Raw genomic sequence first — 8,339 nt, 5'->3', positions numbered from 1 at the left:
TGGCCACGATGAAGCTGAGGGTTGAGGGTCTTTTGTCCCTTCTCTGAGTCCCGCAAGTCGTTCCCTAATGGCCCCTATGTGACTGTGCCTAAGGTTGCCCCTGCCATCAAGGGGTCTTACCCGTCATTGACTAACCAATCATCCTCTGGGGCCAAGCAGGGTGATGTGAGGGAGGCAGGGACTGTGCCCTTGCCAGGGCACAGGTTTTGTCTCCTCAGTGGCCTATTTTCCCAAGGCCTACTTGTTCAGCTCCAGCCTTGGGGCCCTCTGGCCTGTGGGTAAAGCTACTGTCCCTGAAACCAGGCTAAAGGTTCCCTACAGGGAAATATAAAAGGAAATAAAGTTTCTTACACTCCACTTGAACTGGTAAAATGGATACACTAATAGCCTGAGATAAATTATGTATATATAATATAATACCTACAACAATGATGAAAAAGAATATACAAAGAGATACACTCAAAATCACTATACATAAATTAAAATTGAATTCTAAAAATTTCAAGAAACCCACAGGAAGGCAGAAAAAAAGAAATCAGAGAAATAGAAAAGAAATAAAATTAAAATGGCAGATATAATTATAAAATAGCACCCTGGCTGGTGTGGCTCAGTGGACTAAGCATCAGCCTGTAAACCAAAAGGCTGCCAGTTCGATTCCCAGTCAGGGAATATGCCTGGGTTGTGGGCCAGGTCCACAGTCGGGGGCATGTGAGAGGCAATGTATCTCTCACACTTTGATGTTTCTCTCCCTCTCTTTCTCCCTCCCGCCCCCTCTCTCTAAAAGTAGATAAATAAAATCTTTGAGAAAAATAAAATAGCCATGATTGCATATAAGTTACATGGTATATATGTACCAGATTAAAAAAAAGACTTTTCCCTCCCTTACCCTCTCTCTAAAAATAAATAAAAAAATGTTTTTTAAAAATATTTTAAAAAGAGAACACAACATATCAACACCTGTGGGACAAAGCTAAAACAGTGCTGAACAGAAAATTTATAGCACTAGTCCCATACAGCAGAAAAAAGGAAAAGTCTGAAATCAATTATCTAAATTCCCACCTTAATGACCTAGCAAAAGAAGAACAAAATAAATCCAAAGCAAGTAGAAGGAAAGACATAATAGAGATAAGAGCAGAAATCAATGAAATTGAAAAAAGAAAAAAATCAATGAAACAAAGCTGAGATTCTTTAGAAAGATCAAATACTTGACAAACTTCCAGTAAGACTGATAAATGAGAGAGCAGATACATATTATATTACATACGCTTCAACTGTCAAAAGAATAACAATGCTATGAACAACTCTACACAAAAAATTGACAATTTAGATTAAATGAACCAATTCCTCAAACAACACCAATTAGAGGCTTCTGCTCAGGATGGCAGCATAGGTAAACACAGCTCACCTCATCACACAACCACATCAAAATTACAATTAAAATATAGAACCACCAACACTCAGTACCATCAGAAATTGAGCTGAATGGAAATCTGACAACAACAGAATTAAAGACGCCACATTGACCCAGACTAGTAGGAGAGATGGAGACATGGAATGGGCTGGTCCCACATCCATGTGTGGTGGATAAAAATTTGGGAGGGATATCTCGGGAGCAAGAAGTCCGGATCCCACAACAGGCCCTCCAGTTCAGGGTTCCAGTGCTGGGTGCCCCATAATTTCTGGCTGCAAACCAACGGGGACTGAGTCAGTGGTAGAAACGTCTGGAGTTCCAAGCTGTTTCTCTTAAAGAACCCACACAAAGATTTAATCAGACTCACTCCCTCTAAGCTCCAGAACTGGTGTAGCAGCTTAAAAGGCACCAGTGGCATACAGGGAGTAAGTGAAGTGTCCGGCATAGAGGCAAGAGCTGGGAGACAGCCTTCTCCCGACAGAAAGGCATACCATTGTCTCTTTTCTGAATCCTCCCCATACAGAGCCACAGAGCCCCCAGGCTAGTGCCATGTCTGAGACTCCATCAACCTGACTAATGTAGTTTGCCCCTCTAGAGATCCCCAGAGACTTAGTCACACCCAATTTATTGGCCCACCCAAGCTGCTTTTCCACATGAATAGCTGGTCTTGGCTCATGCTTCACAATTTCCTAAATCCTCTCAAACAAGCAACAAGCATCAGTGAGCCTGCAGCCCTCATACCTCTTGCTAAGGGTCCCCAAGCACGACACTAACAGCAACCAGCCTAGATTCACAGCTTGGCTTTGCCTAGGAATCTCCAAGCCCAGCACAAGTAGCAGCCATCTCAGATTGCTTTATAGTTCAGGCAAGGTGGCCCCAGGCAAAACACAGGCAGGAGCTGATCTTGGCCTGCACCATCCAGGAAACCCCAGGTATTGCACACCTATTGAACAACTACAGACCATGCTGGACCACCACCACTCTACCCCTGCCTAGCTGATCCTCCACAGACAGTGAGTTGACTGGCCTGGGTGAATCCTTCCAACTGACCAGCCAATAGCAATCAAGGCTCAACTACAAGAGGAGGGTGTACTCAGCCCCCACGAAGGATGCACCTTGAGTACCCAGCTTGGGAGTTATGGGAGGCTCTGACACCGGACCCTTCAGGACACCTACTACATTAGGCCACTCTACCAAGACAGGGAGTCATAGCAGCTCTGCCTAATACATAGAAACAAACACAGGGAGACTGCCAAAACAAGAAGACAAAGGAACATGGCCCAAATGAAAGAACAGATCAAAACTCCAGAAAAAGAACTAAACAAAATGGAGATGAGCAGTCTATCAGATGCAGAGTTCAAAACACTGGTTATAAGGATGCTCCAGAAACCCACTGAGGACATCAACCACACAAAAAAGATCCAGTCAGAAATGAAGAATACACTCATTGAAATAAAGAACAGTTTACAGGTAATCAACAGTAGAGTGCATGAAACAGAATCAAATCAATGATTTAGAACATAAGGAAGCAAAATACAACCAATCAGAACAACAAGGAGAAAAAAGAATCCCAAAACACAAGGATAGTATAAGCAGCCTCTGGGAAAACTTCAAGTGTTCCAACATTGTGGGTTTGATCCCTGGTCCAGGCATGGATGGGAGGCAGTCTATCGATGTTTCTCTCTCACATCAATGTTTCTCTCTCTCCTTTCCTTTATCTCTGAAAATCAATGGACAGAAGAAAGGATAATCCTTTTACATTGTTGGTGGGAATGCAGATTGGCACAGCCACTGTGGAAAGCAGTATGGAGATACCTCAAAAAATTAAAAATGGATCTGTCTTTTGAGCCAGCTATACCATTTCTGGGAATATACCCAAAGGAACCCAAAACACTAATTCAAAAGACCATAAGCATCCCTATGTTCATTGCAGCATTATTTACAATCACCAAGATATGGAAGCAGCCCAAGTGTCCATCAGTAGATGAGTGGATAAAATAACTATGAGACATTTACATAATGCAATACTAGTCAGCCAATAAAAAAAAGAAAGTTTTACCCCCTGCAACAGTATGGATGGACATGAAGAACATTATGCTAAGTGAAATAGGCCAGTCAGAGAAAGAGAAATGCCATATGATTTCACTCATATGTGGAATCTAACAAACAAACTGAAATAACAAGCAAAATAGAGACAGACTCATAGATAGAGAGCAGGATGACAGCTAAGGGGGGGCAGGTAGGAGGTGGAGGGATTCAGCAAAAAAGAAAGATTCATGGACGTGGACAACAGTGTAGTCATTGCAGGGAGGGGGGTATGAGGGGACTAAATGGTAATAGAAAAAAACAATTCAAGAACAATTTTTAAAGAATAAGGGTCTGGAAAAATAAAAATCAATGGATATATATTTGGATGAGGATTAGAAAATAATAAAAATGAAAATAATAAACAAAGATTATTTTTAATTATATTTTATTGATTATGCTATTACAGTTGTCCCAGTTTCCCCCCTTTGCCCCCTTCCACCCGGCACCCCCCACTCACACAGGCAATCCCCAAACCATTGTTCATGTCCATGGGTCATGTGTATAAGCTCTTTGGCTACTCCATTTCCTATCCTGTACTGTACATCCCCATGGCTATCCTATAACTACTTATTTGTACTTCTTAATCCCCTCACCTCTTCACCATTCCTCCACATCCCCTCCCATCTGGCGACCATCAAAACGCTCTCCATATCCACATATCCTTGGGTGAGTATTAAAAATAATAATAATAAAAAATAATAAACAAAGATTATTTTAAATAAAAGATATTTTGAGATCCAGATGGTTTCACTGAACTAATCTACCAAACATTTAAAGAAGAATTAACACCAATTCTACAAAATCTCTTCCAGAAAAATGAGGAAGGGACATTCCCAAACCATTGTATTACCATAATATAAAAACTATAGTACAAAAAGAGAAAACATTAGGCATGCACTCGAAATTGTTCTGCAGCTGGTAGGAAGACATAAACACTGCCACTGATTTCAAGGGTGTCTCTGACAATTGCATCCAGAACCAGGCTTCCTCCCTCTTTGAGATTACAAAGCCAGCTTTAAAGGAGTGCAGCCTGCACAGTCACACTGATCCCCCATGCAGAAGGGTCCCTGCTTGATTTACTGCTCTATTATTGCCATCTTGAAATTCTTAATAATTTTACCTTTGAATTTATGTTTTAGAAGTGAAGTTCAATGGGACAGTGGATCATGCTGTGTGAGCAGAGAAGATATGTGGAAGAAAATGAAAGCTTTATATTTTGGTACTTTAACATTTTTTTTCTTGCTTTTGAATAAAGCATTTTCACTTTGCATTGGGCCTGGCCAATTAGGTAGCCAGTCCTGAATGACCACCATTTTCCCTGAAAGATACATCAGCAACTGCCTCAAATATGCCAACCAGATACTCAAGCTCGGTTTCAGGAAACCTAGAACTTTATGCTTTTTGTGATTTTCCCACTTAATTTCACAAAATATATTTATTAAAAGAAAATTAGGAAATATGCTTAATTAAAAAGAAAAAATACTAAAATTTTTGCTAATCTCAAGACCCAGAGATAACCACTCTCAATATTTTGGCATATGTCCTCTTTACATGCACATTTTTGTAAAAACAAATATTAAATCACATTTTTAATAATCTTTTCTTTTACATTAATATGTTAAAGACATTTTCATGTCACTAAACATATACATTATTTTTATTTTCAAGATGAAATAAATTTGTTGATTTTTCTAATTAGAAAATATTAACGATTGGGGGGAAGCATCAGACAATAGAGAAATATATTAATAAAGTGAAAATTGTACTTAACATCACTATCCATCAATAATCATGGCTAAAATTATAATAACACAGATACTTTGAGACTTTCATACATGCACACATATAGACATGCATATATAAATTATGTATTATATACACATATTTAAACAAAATGGATCATACTATGTACAGTCATATAATCTTTTTCTATTTTCCTACAGAATATGGATATACTTCCATGTGAATATAGATCACTATGAATTTTTACATAAATGAGGTTATCATATACATAATATTCGTTCTGATTTTTCTCCTAACATTATAACTTAGATGTCTTTCCCATTCCAGTATAAAGAGATTTCTCTTATTGTTTGTTATGACTGAAGACTTATTAAACTAAGAGTTAATAACACTCATTGTACAGCTTTATTATAATGTAACTATTACTCAAATGATAAACATTTAGGCAACTTCTAGATTTTCAAATTTTAAAACAATACTATGATGAACATTTGGTTTTATGTATATGTGTGCATGTGTTTATATGAGAGTGTATCTTTGGATTCTTATCCAATTATTTCTTTACAATAAACTACTAGATGTGTAATAGCTAGATTAAAGGATATGACCAGGAAATTTACACTTTCAGTTCATATTAACCAAATATGTGTAGCTACTTTATTTTTTTTCTCTCTAAAGTTTCTCAAAAGCCCTTATCCCTCCGAATGATACAGGAAGCATGCAGATGTAAACTTGTCAATTAAAGATCTTTCTCTTTCTCCAATTACAATTAATTTCAATATTCTTTTGTACTGGTTTCAAATATACAGCATAGTGATTAGACTTTAAAAAGTATTGCCCCCAATATTTACAGTACTCACCTGGCACCATACATATTATTGACTATATTTCCTATGCTGTACTTTACATCCTGTGACTATTTTTTTCACTTGTAACAACAATGTTCTTTATTTGTACAAAGCACTATCATTTTCTCAATATTCTTCACTCACTTATCAACAAATTTTTCACTGTGTTAATTTAACGATTAACAGTGTCAAACTACACTTCACTGCCTGTCAACTGTCTTAGAGACAGACAAAAAAGTGCTTGGAGCACTAAATGGAAAGAGAGGGAAAGTAAACTAAGAAAGGTCAACACAGGTACTTCAGAAGCAGTTAAAGGGGATGGTTGAGGGCGGTGAGGGTGGATTAGATTCCTGAGCACAATTAAATTTCCCTTAAGGTTCACAGAAGTCTACAAAGTCATTTTTAAAAGACATGAGATTAGAACTAAGAAAGCAGAGGAAGCTGGACTTGGGGATATTAAGTAGGTTATCAAAGTTCTTGGATTGGCAGAATGAGAAAAGGAGGGAGAGAGTAGGAACAGGGAGCAGAGGAGAGACAGGAAGTAGGAAGCACAGGAGGAGAAAGTTGTATCTAGAAGAAAATAAAGTTTGGAATTTGCCATGAATTGGAAGAATGAAGAGCCATAAAAGCCACAGTCACATGTCTGGGAAATGGAGTACAGGAAGCGAAAGCCTGGTATTTTATACCTTCCAGGAGGTGATAATAGATTCTAAAGTTGCACAGTGGCAGGCAGTGAGGTGCATCTAAGACTAAACCATCTCTTTTCTAAGCGTAAGACTTGGCACACTTTCTTGACTAATCCCACTCTACACTGAGGACTTAAAAGCATATGTGCCCACAGTGCAGCCAGCTCCAACAGGTCAAATGCCTACAGGCAACTTAGAGGGACACCAAGTCAAGTGGGTGAATAGAAATCAAAATGAAATCGATGTTACTGTCAAGTGAAGAGACAACAGATTTCATTGTTCTCCCACAGCCTTTTAGTAGTTTCTTAAAACTATGCCATTTCCACCACTTGTAGTAAGCTAGGATTGCCAAATACTGTACAAACAGGCTGTCCATGATCTAAGCCCCAATTTTTCCTGAGCCTTGACTGCCTCCTGTGATCTGGAACACAGCAGGTGGCATGGAAGTTATTATTTTTGGTGGGGGTGGGAGGGAACTGGGAATGAAAAACTGCTTGATCATATATATAAGTAAACAAGATCAAATTGATTGTCAGTTCAGAATCGTTATTGCCAAAAAAGCATAACCTTCAGATGGATTAAGCAAAACAGGATTCTGCTACTCAGATGCTCTGAGTTTGGGAAGCACTGGTTTTGATATTTTTAGCCAGTTTTCATTTCCATCTTCTCAGGCTCTTCTGCCTAAGGCTGCTCTGCCCAGTAGGAAACTGCTTCACATAAATGTTATCACCTTTCAGAGAGGCACCTTCTAGGTGTCACTGTCTCCTCACCCTGTTCAGTGTCCACTTCCTCCTCATCATTCTGTTCTTCTTCCAACCGTTCCTCTTCTTCATCATTGTCCTCATCCCTACTCTTGTCTTGCTCTTCTGAATCTGTTTTTTCTGTCTTTGTCCTTCTTCTTTTGCTCAGAAGCTTCCTTTCTGCTCCCTCCTGTATGTTTCCAGAACTTCTTTCAACATGCTAACAAACCGCTGGAACTCCATTTCTTCCATGGCCGAGAGCACATCACTGGCACTCAGCATCTCGCATTTCCCTTTCATTGCAAAGTTGTTGGCACAGTACTTGGCATACAGCATGAAGACGCTGGCGGCGTGGGAGGTGGCATTGCGGGCATCCTTGGAGATGTTGACACTGTACATCCCTGTGACTATCCTGTAACACTCAATTTGTTCTCCTCAATCCCTTCATTTCTTTCACCCAGTCCAACCCTCACCCCCGCCTCTTCTGGTAACTAGCAGTCTGCTCTCTGTGTAAGATATCTTTAACTCTTTTTTTAAAAAAACAGATTGTATTTATTTATTGTAGAGAGAGGGGAAGGGAGGGAAAAAGAGAGAGAGAGAGAGAGAGAGAGAGAGAGAGAGCAGTATCTATGTACTAGAGAAACATCTATTGGTTGCCTCTCACATACCCCCAACCAGGGACCTGGCCTGCAACTCAGACACATGCCCTGACTGGGAATCAAACCAGTGATCTTTCAGTTTGCAGGCTGACACCGAACCCATTGAGCCATACCGGTCTGGGCTAACTCTTTAAGTTTAAAAAATATTTTCTATTTTAAATAAT

The 8,339-nt window shown here is 39.3% G+C and overlaps 1 pseudogene; it reads right to left on the bottom strand.

The window, feature by feature from the left end:
- Positions 1 to 7,502: 7,502 nt before the first annotated feature.
- On the bottom strand, positions 7,503 to 7,915 carry LOC129076137 (DNA polymerase epsilon subunit 3-like; annotated as a pseudogene).
- Between the last annotated feature and the right edge of the window lie 424 nt (positions 7,916 to 8,339).

The sequence above is a fragment of the Pteronotus mesoamericanus genome, unplaced genomic scaffold (assembly GCF_021234165.1).
Source record: "Pteronotus mesoamericanus isolate MK-2021 breed Mesoamerican mustached bat unplaced genomic scaffold, CSHL_Meso_final contig_57, whole genome shotgun sequence".
Taxonomy (NCBI): Eukaryota; Metazoa; Chordata; class Mammalia; order Chiroptera; family Mormoopidae; genus Pteronotus; species Pteronotus mesoamericanus.
Note: the sequence above shows the minus strand (reverse complement) of the source record. Positions and strands in the feature narration are given on the sequence as shown.